The sequence below is a fragment of the Mytilus californianus genome, unplaced genomic scaffold (assembly GCF_021869535.1).
Source record: "Mytilus californianus isolate M0D057914Y unplaced genomic scaffold, xbMytCali1.0.p SCAF_6, whole genome shotgun sequence".
In the NCBI taxonomy this organism is placed as follows: Eukaryota; Metazoa; Mollusca; class Bivalvia; order Mytilida; family Mytilidae; genus Mytilus; species Mytilus californianus.
Genome location: NW_026262712.1, coordinates 47,530,672 through 47,552,573, shown reverse-complemented (window position 1 = coordinate 47,552,573; position 21,902 = coordinate 47,530,672). Strand labels below are relative to the sequence as shown.

Sequence of the window (21,902 nt, the reverse complement as noted above, 5' to 3'; positions counted from 1 at the left end):
CTCTGCTTCGATAGTACAACCGCAGTGTTTACATACTGCTGTTCATTGTAAAAGTGCTTCTTAGACTAATCGGTCACCGAGGCCCCATAAATATAGATCTGAATGACACCAAATTTTACAAGATACAATGATTTTGAACATATGGCCTTTACTGAAAAATATAAGAGAATTCATCTCAATTATGATAAAAGAGGTTCTACGCCCTCTTCACATTAGGATAAAAAAAAAACTCAACGAACATTTACACCAGTCTTAGATCATGATCCTGACTTCACGAAATGTTTAGACATTACCATACTATGTTATGTCTACATGGCACACATCTTTTTGTTGAACCACAACATACACCAATATTTCATAAGTCATTAGTTCTGAGTAAACATATGTCCACTTGTATTTGTAGTATTTGTATTTTTATCCATCTGATGAGTTAAGCCTCTTTCAACTGATTTTTATAGTTCGTTCTTATGTTGTACTGTTATACTACTGTACCAGGTTAGGGGGCGGATTGGGATCCCGCTAACATGTTTAACCCCGCCACATTCTGTATGTATGTGCCTGTCCCAAGTCAGGAGCCTGTAATTCAGTGGTTTTCGTTTGTTTATTTGTTACATATTTGTTATTCGTTCATTTTTTGTACATAAATTAGACCGTAAGTTTTCTCGTTTGAATTGTTTTACATTGTCATTTCGGGGCCTTTTATAGCTGACTGTGCGGTATGGAGTTATTGACCTACAATGACAACTCCCCCCCTAATTCCTCTTATTTGGGTGGATAAGATTAAAAGGCTTCAAACACCTAATAATAAATCCGTCCCCTTTTCTGTCATTTAACGCTATTCAACCCTTCCTCGTTTTTATTTTAGAATTTATTTAGTAAAAATACTAAAAATCCAAGTGCAATTTCATCAAAGCACCGTTTTATTTAGTAGTTTGAAATAGTCATGTGTATATTTAGTACCAAGCAGAAATCGTTTCGATCGTTTTGGTCAAATGTTCAATTTTTTTTTGTATTCAGCCATATGTAGGATACCCTTTAATTGGAGTTTTTTTCAACCCTCCATGTATAAACAAATTCCAACTTAAACTCGCTTAACAATTACATGGCTGAACAGAAGAATGTTTTGATTGTAATGCGACACTTATCCATCCATTACCTGTCACTCTTTATGTCCAGACACAAATATTTCTTTTGAGTGATCAGCGCTCACAACATGTTTAACCTCGCCACATTCTATATGTGTATGTCTTAATGGCTTTAACATTTTACAATTTCTTTTTATACAATCTTTATCCCCGCCACATACTATATTTGCATGTCCCAATGGACCTGTTATTCAGTGATTGTCGTTGGTTGCTGTCTGTTATATATGTTCATTTTATGTGTGTTTGTTGTTACGTAATAAATCAGACCGATGGTTTAGGAATTGAATTGTTTCACATTTTGTCATGTCGGGGCCTTTTAAAGCGGACTATACGGCATGGGTTTTACTCATTGTTGAATGACGTAAGGTGACCTATAAATGCTTAATTCCACGTCAGGTTTGACACTAATGGATTTGTATTATACCTCATCTCCTTTTTCATATTTTCAAATAACTTAGTATTGCATAATGGAATGACCGGAATCAAACGATTACAAACTTTGGCAATAGGCATAAAGTATGCCTTTTAATAATAAAGTTGAACATATGCCCAGACCTTAAGGTAAGCTATTAACCCTCTTCTACTGAAAGTGTGTACATGTGTCTATAATCCACATAAAAATATGAAGATGTGGTATGATTGCCAAATAGACAACTATATGAAGTGTATGTAAGTAATTATAGGCAACCGTACGGCCTTCAACAACGAGAAAAAAGCCATACCGTATAGTCGACTATAAAAGGCCACGACATGAACGGCTTAATTTATAACAAAACAATTTACGAAAAACAAATATGATAGACATGCACAAACGACAACCACTGAACTACAGGCTCCTGACTCGGGACATGCACATAAAGAATTTGGCATGGTTAAACATGTTTGTGAGCGCTCAACCCCCACCCCCTAGCCTGGGACAGTGGTGTTACAGCACAACATAAAAACAAACTATTAAAATCAGTTGAAAAGGGATTAACTCATCCGATCGATACAAAGACATACATGTCCGATTAACTTTAATTTTAGTAAATGCAAACTCCACTCAAAGGCCTACTGCATGTCAGTAAGTTTGGGTTAAAAAAGGAAACAAAATAGATCTTTTATGAACTGATATCGTTCTAAGTATCTTTGACAATTGTTTTGCATTTGGGTTGTTCAATTGCGTTAACATTTTACCATTCAATTTAAAGCTATTATTGGTATGCAATTTTTAATTGTTTTACTCTTAAAAAATGCTAAACATTAGAAAGCACATGTAAAGTGACGTATTCTAATTGGATTAAAGAATTTGCGTTCAAAACATTCGATAATATGATTTTTTTTAATACAAATCAAACTATAGAGCTAACATCTATTTACTTTCAGCAAACATTATCTTTCTTGAATTATAATAAAAATCAAGTGAGTATAAAGCGACATTATTGTATAATACCTTTCTACCGAAAACATAATTATTGAAGAAAAAAAATGTATACTAAATCAAACAAATAGTATTGCCAAAAACTCAGCATTGAAAATAAATACAAGATAACATGTTCTCTATTATTTACTATATTAAAAACAACACTTTTCAGTAATATATTATTAAAAAGCATTGAATTCCACCACAGTATTTTATTTTTTTAATTATCGTATTTAATAATCTTACGTTGTGTGTGTAAAAAAAGGAATCACGAAATAATTAAAAACCAATTGTTCAGAGAACAATTGAAGGTCTTTCCACCAGTAAGGATCTATTTTGATATGAAAAACATCAAAATTAGGTTTTAAATGTCAATTCCAGCTTCAAATGACAGCTTAATGTACGCTTATTCCAAAAAATATATGGTTTCTATAAAAAAAAGATAAATAAGGGAGATAATTTTTGACTTCCGGTTTAAAAATGTAATTCCGGTATTGTTTGATAGTTTATTTGACACTGATTCCAAAAATATATCGTTCTATATACTTTTACATTAATTTAGTACAATAAATAGCTACTTCCGGTTTACAAAAGGTCACTTCCGGTTGGCTTTTTCAAGGTCAAATGGCTTGCAACCTAATGCAAAAAGTCCCATGGCTTTATCATGTACATATATGAGGTAAAAGCAAAGGTCAAAAGATAGAACGTCGAATCAACCTTTGACCTTGACCCCAATTTCAAGGTCATGAAACAAGGGCTTCAAATCAAAATACCCTAGGTCTCAATTATATATGATGAATGAGTTATATCACCATACGTGTAATTTTGAATATGATAGGGGAGAAAACTCCCATTAAATGTCTCCGTACCCTTTCAACTCAAATTTACGTGTTACGACATGTCGCAACTAACAATTCTGTAAAAAAATTTGTCGATATCTTATAAGATTTCTGAAAATAAGTGATAACAAGCCAAAATCAAAAAATTTTAACATGACCTTGACCTTTGACCTTGACCTCATTTTCATTTTTATGGACCAATGACCTCAAATCAAAAGACCCTAGGCCTCTATCACTTATGGTTTTCCAGTTACAAATACATTTCACATTTATCAAATACAAAAGGGGAAATAACTCTCATATGGACTCTTCGTAAAGCTTCGGTCTAAATAAAACCTAACAACCTGAGGATATAACGAGCAATTTGGAAAAATAAATTTGTCGCTTTCTTTTACGGTTGCGGAGGAGATCTCATAACAAGAAAAACAGTGTGTGGGGAGATAACTCTTACAAAGAAAAGTGTTCGTTTAAACAGGATCAGTTTCAAAAGCGTATAGACTGTATGACATCATATACCAAAAAACTAAGCGACATCTTTTGAAACAAAAATACACCGCAAGAAAAAAATTAGACGGAAGAAAAAAAAAATAGAACGTCAAATTAAACTTTGACCTTGACCCTAATTTAAAGGTCATGAAACAAGGGCCTCAAATCAAAAGACCCTAGGTCTCAATTATATAAGATGGATGAGTTATATCACCATACATGTAATTTTTAATATAAAAGGGGAGAAAACTCCCATTAAATGTCTCCGTACCCTTTCAACTCAAATTTACGTGTTACGACATGTCGCAACTAACAATTCTGTAAAAAAATTTGTTGATAACTTATAAGATTTCTGAAAATTAGTGATAACAAGCCAAAATCAAAATTTTTAATATGACCTTGACCTTTGACCTTGACCTTATTTTCATTATTATGGACTAAGGACCTCAAATCAAAAGACCCTAGGCCTCTATCACTTATGGTTTTCCAGTTACAAATACATTTCACATATATCAAATACAAAAGGGGAAATAACTCTCATATGGAGTCTTCGTAAAGCTTCGGTCTTAATAAAACCTATCATCCTGAGGATATAACGAGCAATTTGGAAAAATAAATTTGTCGCTTTCTTTTATGGTTGCGGAGGAGATCTCATAACAAGAAAAACAGTGTTTGGGGAGATAACTCTTACAAAGAAAAGTGTTCGTTTAAACAGGGTCAGTTTCAAAAGCGTGTAGACTGTATGATATCATATACCAAAAAACTAAGCGACATCTTTTGAAACAAAAATACACCGCAAGAAAAAAATTAGGCGGAAGAAAAAAAAAATAATCAGAAGAAAACCAATAGGTCTTTCCACGGAAAGGTGGAAAGACCTCATAAGGAGATATGATATATCATTCATACATAATTATAAGTTTTGAACATAAGGTAGTATGGGGAACTTCTACCATCTTGGATCTTAAATAAGCAAAAAACGATCAGTGTAAGTCTTTAATGAAATAAGCAAGTTTTGATGCAGGAACGCAATTTATTTTTAATAAGAAAAAAATAAGTGAAGGGAAAAGAATACTAGATTTGGATTCAAGGAAGACGCAGATCCATAAGAGGGGGGGGGGGGGGCTTTTTTTTTTTTTCTTCTTAGTTGGCATCCTTACTATTTTATTCAGATTTCTTTTAAGTTATACATCTTTGAGCTTTTATTATTTCAATAAAAAAATCCAAATCTTGTTTGATTTGAATGGTCTATCATGGTAGATACTCTTTTCAATAATGACTATGTTCGCGTTAGGTATACAGTAATAACAATAAATGTAATCCTCCCGGAACAGTCGCTTCTATGAGAGTTATTTTGATTATTTTTCATATTGGTGACGAATTGGCAATTGTTTATTTGCCGACATTTAGACCAGTGAATGGTAAGTTTAGTGAATAAGATATCACTGAAAATTAAATTAGATGCCGAAATATACTTTGAATATGGACGTGTCCATAAACTCATTTTCTATGCGTTGGTTAATTATTTGACTTAACTTAACTTAACTCTTCCAAACGTCACTTGTCGAAGTTAACATAATTACAGTTTTATAAAATGTTGAATTCTTCGAAACACTACGCATGTATGCCCCCGGGCAAATATTTCCGTTGCCTTATTTGACTAAATATTTCGGAATGCTTTGTCTTTAATGCTCTTAAACTACGTTTTGTTTTGGTAATCCAACTGTTTTTATTCATACGATACTATCAGTAGTCCTATACATGTACCATGGCCTTCGTACTATGTTACTGGTCGTCTGATACATGTACCTTCACGTCTAGTATTGTAATTCAATGGATATTGCACAGTCGAATGATTAACACAGTTAATTAGAATGCACTATATTCTGTTTTAGTCGAACCCCTTTGATATCAAAAAGCGAAAATGAATTGAACCAAAATAGTATGACCACAATTCTTTCAGATCAATACGATATACAATAAAATAAAGAACACTTATCTATGTCTAAGACAGTCTCGTACAGTAATTCATACCATTAAATTGAACAGTAGTTTTGAAGAAAAAAGATTTGGAAATTGTATCACTTGAACATAATCAACTCTACGCCTAAGCAACACATCGTGAATAAAAGAAATATACAAAGACGGTTACTTATGATCTGACCAATTGAGATTCCCCGATTTTAGGTGTTGGTGATGTTGCTAAGTCTTTAGTTTACTATGTTGTCTTTTGTGGACTGTTGTTTGTCTTTTCGTGCTTTTTTTTTTTGCAATGATTTTGCTGGTCTTTTTATTTCGGCTTCTTTTGCACGCTCGTTATAAGATATTACAATTGTGTTGCATTTCCATGATATACTTTTGGACACACACGCAAAGCAAAATATGTTTATATGCAATAAAAGCAATACGGTAAAAGGGGATGAAAAGCAAAATTAAGATGCTTAACTTCGCCGCTGAAAGTCCTTGAACATATCATACTTAAACAATGAACATTTCCAATAATAGTTGTTTTAAAAATAACATGTTGTTCAAGGTTGAATTCACCGAATTTCAATTACAAATTCAAATAACGATTACCATGATATTTACTATCATTTTACCATGTCTCTGTCTTGTAGACATTTTTATATAACGACATTCTTCATTAGATGTATAAATTAATTACCAGTCTCATGTTTTATAATCCGCCAAACAAGTTAATAAAGCATTTTCTGTAATATATGTGTTGATATTAACACCACATTATCAAGCCAAATCGTAAATTATTACTTTGTTTTAAATATCTTTAACAATAAAGTTAGAACTACATGTCATTTCTGCCTTATAAGGCTATTTATGTGCTATTGTTTTTTTTTTTTTTTTTTAAGAATTGTGCTTGCATTCCATTTGCCATTACTTCTTGTTTATAATCTAAGTCATTTGATGCACTTCGCGTTGGTCTTGCAAAGTCCGTAATAAACGCTAATGTGTCCTGTTGGAAATAAAAAGCAGACAGTAACATATCACAAAATAAAGAAGTAATTCAATTTTTTTTTTCATAACATATTGAATGTAAATCATAGAAATGAAGCAAATGATCGCAATGTAATCAAGACATGTAAGATAACAAAAATGCTAGTTCTTATGCAAACAGAATAACATCGTATAAATACTCTGATACAACTTTGTAGATAATCCCAAGTTAACAAAAGTCCGTACGGTGACCTATAGTTGCTCACAGTCATGTCCATTGGTATCTGGTGGATAGTTGTCCAAATGGCAATCATACCACATCTTATTTTTATTATTATTATATCAATTGCACATGGTGGGTGTATTTATCTAAAAGTACTTTTTTATTTGATAAATAAGACTCATAATAAATGTAAATATTTGCAGTATTGTAGACGAAACTATAAAAAAAGTACAAACGTAAGGCGATTCCAACACAAACGAGTTTCTCTAATAAAGCTGACTTTAAACAGGGTTAATTGACATTAATTTTGAAAGTTCCAAATTAAAAGTACAAAGTCACGTTAACTTTTTTTTTGTATATGTAGTGTTTTTCGTAATAATTGAAATTCGACTTTTTGATATTGTAACTGAGTCTCTCTTAGTTAAAAATGGTTCTTTCTTCTTAATGTTTATCTACTAGTATTTTACAAATACCTCGGACCATATATATTGTGACCATTCCATGATTAAGGGAGGGATCATGCATTTGGAAACCTAGCTGTTTAGATTATTAATTAATGTTTAATTACTCGACATATTGTCTTAATAGAATAGAATGAAGTTTTTTAAATATGTAAAACTGATTACACCACTACATGTTGTGCCTTAATGGATTAATTATAAAAAAGAAGATGTGGTATGATTGCCAATAAGACAACTCTCCACAAGAGACCAAATGACACAGAAATTAACAACTATAGATCACCGTAAGGCCTTCAACAATGAACAAAGCCCATACCGCACAGTCAGCTATAAAAGGCCCCGAAATGACAATGTAAAACAATTCAAACGAGAAATTTAACGGCCTAATTTATGTACAAAAAATGAACGAATAACACATATGTAACACATAAACAAACGACAACCACTGAATTACAGGCTCCTGACTTGGGATAGGCACATACGTTTACTTATGCATGTATAAAACGTGTTATATTCTTTACAAGAAACCATACACCCTTTTATGTATTTGTATAATTAACATCGCGTTTGAATTTTCCGTATGATAAATTATGTTGTAAAAACAAATGTACTTACGTCTATTCCGTTAACTATTTATATAGTAACACGTTTCCTTTGTTCTACAAAAAGTATACGGCGATTTCTTATTCTTGAAAATTGTTAGTATCACATTCAATAATTGGAATTTATGAAAAAAGTTTTCCCGTAAAAACAACTAATGAGTTCACTGGTATCGTGTTAACTATCATATATCGAATACTATTTTGAAAAATAAATCTTTCTCTTTTTCAATATGTTATCGTTTTGGAACCTTACATGATTATGTACATTTTACATGTATATTTATATATTTTATAACATTTTTGATTCAATCTTCAATAACACGAAATTGAACAGATTTATGTCAAAAACAATTCAGTCCAAAATCTGTCTGCTTCCATTTTTTTTAACGTTTTGCAGAACGACATTATCAGTTGTTATTTTTATTTCGTTTAAATGTTATTACCTCCGGCCGTTTTTTTTTTTTTTTTTTTTTGTCTTATAACATCGAGCATCACTGAAGAGACATTAATTGTTAAAATGCGCAGCTGGTGCTGTAAAATTGGCACGGTTAAGTATATATCACTATACGGTAATGATTTTGTGTATTTTTTTCAGAGCCGTGTATTCATGTAGTTGTTTCGAATCTTGTCTCTTGGCCGTTGATGGATTATTGTCAGTTTTATCCCATCAATGAACTGATATTTTATGAAGAATTCATTATTTGTATGATTGATCATGTGGTGGAACATGTGCAGTGTTCTTATACACAAATGAATAATATAAAGTTCTACGTATGAGATGTTGGCATTTCTAATTCAGCAAATACATATAGTTCTCATTGATCAAATCGGATAAAATAATAAAAGTCCGGGTAACAAATTCCTGTTAAGAAATTTAACTGCAATACTCGTGGCGCAGTAGCTTAAATTGGCAAGATATAGAAATGTTCTTTTCACATTGCTAAATTTATCATAAAGTATTGAACTGTGTATAGTTGTTTTTTTATATAAATGTTTGGCCTATATATCAGATTGGCGATATGATTATTATTTGCTGATAAAAAGAAGATTTAAATTCCAAATAAATGGTGATATCTTGTATTTTGGTAACCCTTTCAAAGGAAGAGGAATATACTAATCCGTATTTTTGAAAATTAAAATGCTTCGTTACAGTTTGTATCCTTTACATGATTTATTCATCTGTGATTTTTATTAGGATCTTCTTTACAAAAGTTTGAATGCATGACTGTTTGAATGCATGACTGTTTTAATTACAAATACATATTGGCACATTACCTGAAGAATCTTCCACATTCAGTGGTTGTTTTGCTTGTGTTTCCTCTACAAAACAATACTTACGTTATTACAAAATGATAAAATTCATCAAAATGAAAAATGTACTTTTTCTTTTTTCTGTGACATTAAGAATTCAGGCTTCTAGTTGTAAATATGACATAGCATGCATACATGTACCGTCTGTTATTTCTGGTATAAGAATTATTTATAAGTACTCATTTAGAATTTAAATCAGTACAATACTCTTTCGACGTAGTTCTTTTTTGGATTTTGAAAAAAATACATATTTGTGATACAAAGGTCAGAATGACAAACTATACAAAAAGTGAGTACCTTATTTGTTTTGTGAGGAAGATTTGTTTGAAATTAAAATATGGCTCTCAAAACACATTTAAACCCGCCACATTCTAAACGTAAGGAGCCTGTAATATAGTGGTAGTGTCTTATCATAATCAAGCCGCTAATTTTCTCGTGTGAATGGTTTTACATATTTTCAAGTCGAGCCCTTGTATAGTTTACTATATTGTATGGGTTTTGCTCATTGTTAAAAGCTCGAACGGTGACCTATAGTTGCTAAAAATTGATAATTTTGTCACTGACAGTCATATAACATCTCCTTATTTCATATATATCTATAATGAGAATTATTCATATACGGAATAAATATAAATATAATATAGTTAGTACGGAAAAGTGGGTCGACCGGGATCAAACGATAAGACAATTGAGTTTTTATTTGTCCTTAGGGGTGGATTTTTTTTCCAGCTAGACATCACTTAAGCTGCAACAATGCACGGCAGAATACAGCTGTGGGGTAATATAAACAAATTGGGGACCGGTCAAAATTTAACAAGGCATGGGACCGGTGCAAAACTAAAATGAACTATAAAAAAAACTTGAAGTCCCATGTTTATGCAAGTGAAGAAAAAGTGATATCCCATTCTATTTTGCAACAAAACAATTTGATGTCCCATGTTAATGCATACAGTATAAACTATCCTTCAAACCAATGTGCCAGACACGTATACATCATTCAAATAAAACTGACATGTGGTATGATGACATTTTTTAAAGGTGTTTCACCAATGTTGAAGACTGCCATGTTTTATATTGCTGTTTGTTTAATTTAATTTTTGAAGACATTATCTGTTATTTTTTTTTGTGAGTTGTTTACTTTATCGTGTCCCGCCAATTTTGTTGTACAGCACTTAAAAAATCTTTTTGCCACCCTTACAATTATTATAGAAAAAGTTCTTGCTCCGCAGCAATTTATTGAAAAAAACAGTTCTTGCCCTGTTATCAAGACTTCTACAGTGCCTCCTCGCGACAGCACACGGTTAACTAGGTTAGATTATCCTAGGCGTCATCTGTGGAGGATCTCGGAGCAGCAAGGGCCCAGAGATGCAGTTTGTAGGCATGTGCGGACATGCCCTAGCACTTATTATCCTTGCCCCAGCTATGGGTCAAATAGTATCACTGCCTTGTGATTGGATTTTTGAATCAAAGGCAATGGAAGTAAATCAAGACAGAAAATCCGGGTAGATGGAACTCGTTAGCAACAGCAATCGTCTAAGGGATGGAAACCCTCTACAAAAAAGCTGCCGGTCATCCGGGCCCAGGGGGTTCAGCGTAGGGTTAATCACCCTGCCTTGTAAAAAAATATTGATTACAGAAACGACCTGTTATCAAATAATCAGAAAACATATATATATCAAAACTGAACATGATAATTTATTTTAACTGAAATGTGTATATACTTCAAATTAAATAAATGTATAAACTATTCTGATTGTATTCAGAACCAAGTTATTACTCTTTTAACCATTACTGGTCGTCAAATTACAAGAAAATCACCAATAACATACATTTGGACCTGCATCTAAATATACTGTATTCAGATTGTATCATCAGTACATATTCTTATAGGGACTGTTTATTTATGAGAGGGATTGGCCGTTCCATTTTCATTTTCATTTTCACTAAATTCTATATTAATTTGTGTACATGTAATTCAACAACATTTTAATCAAGTAATCAAATCTTCTATTCTTTTTATTTGTCCCAATACACTAAAAGAGTCTTTGTATGCAATATGTTGTTTCATCTTTCCTGATACATGATACTTAATATATCACTCTGTGCTATCATTTTAAAATTTATTTGAATGCATCATACATGTGACAGAGTTGTCTTGTCACAACTGGAGATTTGAAAAATTTCCCCGTTTTTTGTTAGATTACAGCATTACCATTAATGTACTAGTATTCTCTTAACAAGATAAAATTTGTATGCAGAACTTTTACATTTGTCTGGTTTTTTTTTGTGATATACATTTGACGTGACTCTGTACTTATGTATCCCGTCATACTTTGAACCACACAATTATTTTATTTATTAATATTACTTTTACGGTTAAGTCTGTTTTTTTGTGATATCCAGTTTACGTGACTCTGTATTTATGTATCCCGTCATACTTTGAACGACAAAATTATTTTATGTCCAGCTGTGCGAATTTCAAACGCGTGATTTTACGCCAGTACTTAAAACCTTCCATCCTTTATGGGTGGATTTTACATAGATAAATAAAATCGTATAATATAAACAAAATGATGATGTTAAATTTGATGTATGCCTTTTTGTGCTTCTTCGTTACATTTGTTTGTTTTTATAGTGATTAAGATGATAACACAATGTTGACTGCTGTGCCCCTATTTTTGACATTTTTACCTATTGTGTCTGTTTGTTTTGTTCACGCATCGTTGTCAATATAATGGAGTTTGATGCGACTGTCATACAAGTGAGAGGTTTAGCTAGCTATAAAACCAGGTTCAATCAACCATTTTCTACTTAAGAAAATGCCTGTACCAAGTCAGGAATATGACAGTTGTTATCCATTCGTTTGATGTGTTTGAACTTTTGATTTTGCCATTTGATTGGGGACTTTCATTTTTGAATGTTCCTCGGAGTTCAGTATTTTTGTGATTTTACTTTTTTGAACTAAAATCAAATTATTTAATAAAAACATTCTAGTGTCATCATATAAACAGTTCAAAACCAATTGCATTAATAGTGAATTGTACTCCCCTCAGTCTAAATTTTATTTATAGAGTTATAATAACAATGACTACTAAGTTGTAGTTAATGGCACTGCATCATAAAAATTAAAGAAATTCTACACGAGTGGGGTTCAAGGAGGGTCTTGCATGGTCGCAGTATTGTTGTTGATGATGGAAGTGTTAAACGACCTTGACTGGCTATACAGCCTTCGCACGGTCTGAGGTGATAGACGTTAATTAACGGTTTGTTTGAAACACAATCTGTCAATTGAAGCCAGTGAGTTGTCCATTGAATTTGCTGGTAATGATCCCCTTGATTAATGACACAAATCGATATTGATTAGGGTCCACAAGTGAATGACATCGATTGTATAAATTTTCGAAAAATGCGGAAAATTTAAATTTTTAACATGAGGGACGGAAGAGAGCTTAAAAATCGAAAGATTTTGACTCCCGCCGGAAGAATCACATGTATGATGCATAACAAACTATTAATATGAGTATAAAAGCTAAATTTTCTCTGGTTTTAATTTAGAATCATGGATGGAACAAAGTAAATTTCAGACTTTATTAAAATTATTTTCTGATCATCTTGATCATCAGTGGTGAATCTTTAATTATGTTTTCCTCGTCTTGACTTTGTTCCAAGACCCCCCCCCCCCTCCCCCCCCCCCCAAAAAAAAAAAAATATCAAAAAAAATTAGTAAATTCCTTTGAAATACTGTTCTAAGAACCAAACAAAGGAAAATATTTCTAGATATACAATCTTGTTCATAACCTTATTTTACACCAATTAAGTGTCAAAACAAAACTCCCTATTCACGGTGTTGTGTAATTGCCCTGTAGTACAAGGGGGTTTCCCCAGCCTTTCATGAGGGTATTGGTACAGCACAGAGGGATCCGAAAGGACACATGGCACAAGGGTCACAGTTGGGTACTCGCAGCCTCTTCTTCGATTGCATCCCTCTCTTACTGCGGAACGAGCAAGGCAAGGTGCCATAGATTTAGGATCTGACGAGATTAGTAGGGATTGAAACCTATAAGAAGGTAAAGGCGCATTTACACCAAGCTTAGCTTGACTGTATAAACCCTTGGGGTAACCGTAGAGCCCAACGAGACAGGCCAAGTAACACTTTACTGGTAGTTGCAGGTGGTTTAAGTATTGGTCCTGCAGGGGTTTGGACGCCATCTTGACATCACTCCAAAATTTTGAGTGCCTACGGTCAATCCTGACAATTGGTATTTCGTCTGAGGGAGTCATACCAGGTCCGGTGGTTTACTTTCTGGGTGAAAGCCAGTGAAAATACGTATTTGAATACTTTTATGGCTTGGAAAAAACTTTTTGAAAGTTTGCTATATTGATAGTGAGGTCACGCGAGGATTTTGACGCGAGATTTGGACGCCATCTTGTATTCAAGAGTAACGGATGTAAACAAAAACGCGGATATTGTGTGCATATTGTATAACTGCTTATACGATTTTATATTGACTTTTTTATTGAATAAAGATTTATTGTTGCTTTAGTTACATTGAATAATATATATTGCTTTGTAATTTATTTTGAAATAAAGTAAAATAAATTGAATAATTTAAAAAAATATTAGAAAGTCATTATGGAGAGAGAAGGAGGGCACAGGATTAAAATCAACCCCTGTCATGAGGTAGTTTTGAAGTGCATGCCTGGCATAGGTGATGCCATAGGAAGTAGAATTATGGATATGAGGAACAAGGGAATTCATATTGATAGAGATGTTTTAGAACAAATTCCCTACCTGAGAGTGACAGAGGGTCTTCTCAGCATGATTGATTTTGGGTCTAGTCCAACTAGGGAGAGTGCTAGTGCAGGGCACCCAAGCATTCCAATATTAGACAGGGACAGGCAGTCATCGCCTATTTTTAGTCCGTTGTGTGCGAATACACCTGAGGATATAAGAGACGCGCCTTTGCGAAGAGTATGTTCTGACCCAGATGTGGGTAGAACACAGGCAAATGGAAATACACCATATTTCAGACCTATTCTTGTTCATCAACAGGAGGAGAACAAACAAAAAATTGAGGATATGTGTAATTTTGGAACAAAAGTTAGCAATTGGATTGAGGAACATCATACCATTAAAGCGATCACACCCACAGGTTCCTATGAATCCAAGCCGTACCTGAAATCTATAGAACAGCCCGATTTCGGACGAACAATCTCACCAATTGCAATGCAGTCAGTTTTAAAATCTGAAATAGAGAAGGTGTCCAGCGAGATAGAAAGTTTGCTCTGTGAGTTTGGCCATTTCAGTGACATATCTAGTAGGAAATGTCTAACGCCTTCACCTCCAACCAATATGGTTGTTCGACATCAACCAGAACAACAGGATTTTGCTGACAGTCTACAGCAACAACAAGTTATAGACCTTACTACATCTAGCCAAGACAACAAGCGGCATTTAAATGTTGAGAAATAACAAGTACCACCTGTGGCAAGTTTTCAACAAACGAAGTCAACAGGTTATCAACAGGCCTCAACCATTCATCAACAGCCACCTACAACATAAATTACCTGTCACGACTGATTAGATGCCAAGTGACCATGTTCCCCTCTTTTTACCAAGTGTTCAACATGAAAACCTCTACCGTCAAGAAGAACAACCGGTAGCCAGCCAACTTCAACAGGCTTCACAGGCATATCACAGGTCGTCACCAAGTGAAATTCCTTTACAACAACATATGGGTATATACAAACCTGACACACCAACAGTTGAACGTGTTCAACCATTCTCACCACTTATTCAACATGAGGATTACCACCGTCAACCAGATTTCAGCAGTCCTGTACAACAGACATCTGGTGTTCAAAGCCGTCCGCCGGTATCCCCTAACTTGTTGGAACATCAAGAACCAATTTATCATCTAAGTCAACAGCAGGACTTCAACAAGTATCAACTACCAGTTGTACAAACGCAGACTTATGTACCGAGTCATCAACAGGTACCCAAACAACAACAGCATCAGATGGGTTCCACCAACCAACAACCAGGTGTCAACAAGGTTCAACAACCTCTGTTGCCGGCTCAAAAAAGTGTGCAAATGCAACAACAGGTACAACGCCTACAACAAAGGCTAGACCAGCTTCAACTAGGAGTCGACAACTATGCACAACAACAAAATCGAGCCGCTGTGCCGGTTTCTTGACCTCCACAGCAGCCACAACAACAACAACCCTCTTATTAACAACCAGGGTACCAACTAACCAGTTTTGTACCAAGGACCCAACCACCTACCCAAAATCAATGTTCTAGCCTCCTAGAGGTGGGCCACCGCCACTGGAACCAACAAATTTACAGTCCTATAACCAGCAACATATGTCTGGCTTAACATACCCAGACATGGGTCAGCCTAACCTTTCCAGGCCTCCAGGTATGAGTAACTATCAGCCACAGTTACATGCATTACCTGTGCCACAGCAGCAACCTCCGCCATCAGGATCACAACAGACACATTACAACCAACCGTAAGCTAGACCAAAGGAATATCTCTATAATAGTGATTACTATGAGGGACAACGCAGAAGTGATTCTGACACGTCAGATGCTTCATCATACCGCCAGACCAGGAATAAGCGAAGGTCAGTCCCTGCTTACTATAGAACTAGATCATTCAAGCCAAGACTTTTCGCCAGTTAGAAGTGTAAGGAACTCTCCAGCACATAGTAGACATAGTCCTAGTACAAGCCTTACGATAGATAGTCTCAATCAGAATCTGAGACAGACAGTCAACATTGAAAGAGTCGGAAAAAGAAAGAGAAAATTGAAAAAAGGCAATTTTTGTCCTCGATTCCAAGAACGCTCCGTTATAGTGGGGAAGGCAACTGGAATACTAAGTTTTCTGGCTATGCTAGAATTGCCGAGTGAACAGACGAACTAACAAGAAAACAGCTATGCTGGTGTTTAGAAGACGCAGCCAGTGAATGCTACACCTTACTCCTGGAAAATAACAAAACAGCGAGCAAATGTGAACAAGATATTTGGTTTTCAAGAACTGCCAGAAACCTCACAGGTTCAATTCCAGACAAGTGCCCAAGGAGAAAAGGAGTCCTTGGAGGAGTTGTCTGGAAGAGTCCTGTCTCTCGCAACTAGAGCCTATAGCAGATATAGTGAACAACTAATGACTGAACACGCTATCATGAGATTTTGTCAGGGTTGCAATGATACAGTGGCTGGAACAGAAGCCTGTATATCAAAACCTAAGACCACGGATGCAGTCTTGGATATTATAAGATGGGTCAGCACACGAGAAAGGCCGTCTGTGCCATTATAAAGACTGGCAAGATGACAAATGAGTCTCCTTCGAATAAGCCAGCAAACCCACCAGTGGTTCATGGAGTAGGAAGCTCAAGATCCAGCATGGACAACTGTCGCTCACGGATTGAAGAATATATGGAAAAAATAATTCCAACAGTCACCAGTTTGGTTCAGGAAAAACCAGCCAAACAAGGAACCAGTCCGAATTCTAGGCCACCTAACCAAGACAACAGGTCTTTCAATTATTCGCCTAGACGTTATATATTGCCGAGGACGTGGTCAGAGGTATGATTCAGGTGACAGGAGATATACCAGACGTGGTTATTGTAATAATTAATGCTTTACTTGTCATAAACAAGGTCATTATATCAAAGACTGTACATGTACAGACCTACAAGATACAGGAAATCGACAGTCAGTGCAAAAAGAGCCAACATCTTGACAAGTGTCTTTTAATGAGAATAACAAAGATTATTTTTATGAATCTGAATAGTGTCAGGAATAAGTACAGTGAGATCACTAGGAGCAGCCAAACTCTTCAGAGTTGAAGTAGATATAGCAGGAAAGAAATTACTTGCTCTAGTTGACTCTGGTTCTGAAGTTACTATCCTAAAGGACACAATTTTTGACACTTTGGAGCCTAAGCCCTATGCTATCAGGGAGAACACCATGCACGGTGCTGGTACCAACATGACAATGCCATACAGGCTTACTACTCCTACCAAGTTCAAGATTGGAGATCTGCACTTCAATCAACAACTGTATGTAGCTTCAGTTTCATGTGATATGATCCTTGGATGTGACTTTATCATACATGTACAAAACAAAGTGGTCATGAATATTGGAGAATTAATCATAACTGTACAGAACAGGAACATGCCACTAGTCATAGGAGATGAAAATACTGCTCATGAACCAAATATCAACATTGTCATGGACCGAACACCTCAGATTCATCATCTGATGAGAAACCCAATACCGAAGATTCAACACAGAGGTTCACAGCCACACAACTCAGCAGGCAAAGTGCTGATTTTCATTCTAAAATAGTCATTCCTCAAGTAAAGTCCAACCTGGGCATGATGGCCTCGACATCTACCCATGAATCTGATGAGAGAGAAACACAAGAAAAACCTGCTCAATGTAAGGAAAGATCAGTGCCGTACTAACAAGGTAGAATCAAGAGAAACCTTGGGTTTTATACTTGTCCCAAAAGTGGGAAAAGGGACCGTAAATTTCCTGTAAAGAACTGCCCGGTAGTGGTAGATATACGAGACTTAAAACAACTTTGTTTTAAAGAACATCATTTCCTATCATTCCAGAACACTCATGAAGGACAGTAGATTTCACCAACATAGAGCTTATGTGGTTATGCTCATAGGAAAATGGTTGACCAGGCAGGAAAAGGTGACTGCAAAGGAATTTGTGAACTTCCTTAATGAAAAATCTTATACCCCGTTCTACACATGTTACAGGGATACAGATGCAAATCCAACGTTCAGTATGTAAAGAGATGGGTGGACAGAGTTTTGATACCAGTAAACAACCCTGCTTGTTTACCCAACTGGAGAGTCCTAACTTCAGTTCCTCACTTTTTAACCCCTAAACAACAAGAAATGGTAGCCCAAGGATTCAACTGCCATCCTAGGAATCCTCCAGAACCTGATGAACTTGCTCAGATGAATGCCAGTTTCTGGTCGGTGTTTGATAAAAATATTCAAGATGAAACAGCAATCCTTCAAAATGAAGGGGAGGAAGATAATGTTGGTTCTGAACCAGAAGAATGTCCCATAATAATGGACGAAAAAGAAGAAATTCACTGTGAGAGTGAAAATTTGAACGTGGACTATACGGACACAAAAAGAGAAAATTCCATTCTAGTATGGCAGAAAATGACACAGATGCACGCCATACTCCGGTGAATGAAACCGCAATTCTCCTGGGACATCAAGTTTCAGAACTAGCTGAATCCCAGGTAGAGCCTTCTTCTTCGCAGCTCAAGTCCAGCCCGAGCCCTCAAGTTCCAACACTTGTGTTATACAGTATGAAGGTTTGCAGTGTATGGCAAAGGTAAGTTCTATGACAGAACTGTGTGATGTGGTAACAGAACGGTTCCCCGAAAGTGGGAATGTTACACTGATCTGTGAAGGAACAGTCTTAGATGACAGTGTATGTTTTGAGCTGTTGGGTCATCGTCCTCATATTGAGGTGAGGCGCTGTCAGTAGTAGGGAGGTCAAAACAGAACAGTTTTTCCAGATTGGGATTCACCGCCATTGGTATGGTGTTGAGTGTGAACCATAATTGTATTTTATGTGATTTTTATTAATTGTTTGCTTCACGCTCTCACATGTTAAGTGTACAAATATATTCAGTAGTTGCCACCGAAATTAAGAGTGGTGTCATGACTATTGTATAAAATGTATATTGTAGTTAAACTTTGTTATATAATAGTAAATATATTCTTATATAGAGGCCCTATATAGGTGGGATTTTTGACAAGAGTCATATCATTAATGGTCATGTACATCCTTCCCAGTTTTGGGATTATAGACATATAGTATTTAGTCGGTTGAACATTATGTACATGTATAGCGGTATACATATTAGTTAGTTTCATTTGGAAATTCAGAGCGGTATTAATTAACTTGTCATTAGGACTTTGAAATTGTTTTATTAAGTGCAGTTATATTTTGAAGTATGTTTTCGTCAGTTCAGGTCTGAACAGTTGCTACATGTACATGCATGCTAAAGTTTCAGAGAGTCAGGGATTTTAGACGTGTTAAGCACGCAGTTTATCGTCTTGTTGTGAAACCTGTTTCCAGGACATTATAAGTTGGAATAGCATATGGCTATGGTCGACGTGGAGTTCGGCTGTTAATTGTGCCGAAGAACCTGTTTAGGTTAGAACCCTGTGACAACTCTGGTGTGTAAATTGTTGGGGGTTTGATTCTCAATAGATAGATAGCTGCTCAGAGCTGAATTGTCATTTGTATGCTTATGTTTACATGGGTAATTATATTTTTTTCTCCTTAGGGAAAGATTATGTTCAATTTTCCCCATATCCAGGATTTATGGGGGTGGATATATTAGATACCTTGTGTCATGGTTGAGTTAATAAAAGACGCTGCCAGTCTTCCACTGGGGAGTTTGAGATTTTACAGTCGTTCTTTGTCGGAACTGTAGTTCCTCCTTTTTAAGGTGGAGGGTTGTGTAATTGCCCTGTAGTACAAGGGGATTTACCCAGCCTGTCATGAGGTTACTGGTACAGCACCGAGGGACACATGACACAAGGGTCACAGTTGGTACTCTTAGCCTCTACTTCAAGTGCATTCCTCTCTTACTGCAGAACGAGCAAGGCAAGGAGCCATAGATTTAGGATCTGACGAGATTAGCAGGGATTGACACCTAGTAGGAAATTAAAGGCACATTTACACCAAGCTTAGCTTGTATAAACCCTTATGGTAACCGTGGAGCCCAGCGAGACAGGCCAAGTAACACTTTAACATTAATAACACTCATATGTGCAGCTCCCTACAAAAACAACCTAACAACCCTCAAATTCATTAGACTTATCATAACCATTTACTATTAGATATTTGTATAAGAAGAACTACATTATTTAACTAAAAACAAATGCGTTTTGAAGTGTCAACCAAAATAAAGCACCACATCCTGTATTTGTTTTCCTGTTGGGGGATGAATAGGTGCATGGGAGTGAAACATAGGCTCTGCCTTAGTTTTATCTGGGACTACTGTTGGTTCAAGGCTTTATGCAGAAGAAATTGGAAAAACCAATTGTAAAAAAAGATAAAAAAAAAACAAGTGAAGAAAAAAAACTTATTGCATTCATTTTATTTAGATCAATTTGAAGTGTATATAAATCCATCATAATTTGAAAGTGAAATTAGTGTTAGAATTAACCAGACAGTCATCCTTAAAATTTCCTTTACTTTTTCAAAGCAAATGGGATTTTCATAACACGTTAAAGCTATTTTCAGTATATACTGTTCTTCTAAGTAGCAAATTTTATTTTCATTAAGATGTTTTGCTCTCAAATGTTATAAACTTAATCAATATGTAAAAACATTTGACTTTTCAGTTGGAATGAAATTCATATAGATGACTTTCTTGAACTGTTTCATATCATCTGGGATTTTCATAAAACTTGACCGCTATCTGTATTTATACTGTTCTTACAAATGGCAAAATTTGTTTTTTCATGTACATTTATAACTGTCATATTTCATGCTTTAAAAAAGGTGAAAATTTCAGTGGGAAATAATTTCAGATACCAATAGTCAACTTTCAGAACATATATATCTTTTTAAAATGATTTGAGATTTTCATAAAAAGTATGCCATTGTGTCATTTATATACTGTTCTCACAATACGCCCAATTTCAATTCATTTGGAGATCTACTGTGTTAAAAATATGCAAATTCTAAAATTGTTTTCAGTAAATCATGATTGTCAATGATAGAAATTATCATTTTCTTTTCAAATTATTGTCATAGACCTTTACAATTATACTCGATACACACTATTCGTATATACATTTGTACTACATTTACATCAGATTTGATAATTAAAATACACATGGACTTAAACTACTCTTGATAAGAAACAAATATTGTTACAAAAAATTGTTGAAATAGTTATTGTCCCAGTCCCATATGGACATGAGGAATACAAACGAGGTTGAGTCCATCGATCCCCCATTAACTGCATGAGTTTTCCTCGTTAAAAAAGCTACTGCCCCGCCGCTATTCTTAGTAAAAAAATATTTTGCCCCGTCAAATATATACCGCAAAAAAGTATTTGCCCCGCCCCATCCCTCAGATAAATATTGAACGGTCCCTAATAAAAACAATAGTCAATGTCCAATGCACATAAGTTGAAAAAAATCATGGTCCCAAGTGTATGTCCCATGCTAATTTGCGCCGGTCCCATGCCTTGATAAATTTTGACCGGTCCCTTATATAATATATAACTGACAAAGACGTGTAAAACATACTGTCATGAATTACCCGCCAAATTCTCATTAACAGAAAAGACATAATTCAAACGTTTAGACAATCATGGGGCCCGTCAATTTTAGGTTAAATGATTTGGCAGAAAATAACGTATGAATAGGGTATATTATTCGGGTGGGTGGACTGCAAAAACCAATTTTT

General features: G+C 35.0%; 1 long non-coding RNA gene across 1 annotated transcript; it reads right to left on the bottom strand.

Annotated features, from left to right (window-relative positions):
• Window positions 1-6,712: 6,712 nt before the first annotated feature.
• LOC127706391 (uncharacterized) lies at window positions 6,713-9,429 on the bottom strand. Its single transcript, XR_007984443.1, has 3 exons — window positions 9,383-9,429; window positions 8,121-8,164; window positions 6,713-6,840 (listed from the first exon to the last, which is right to left on the bottom strand). It is a non-coding gene; the product is annotated as an uncharacterized LOC127706391 (long non-coding RNA).
• Window positions 9,430-21,902: the final 12,473 nt, after the last annotated feature.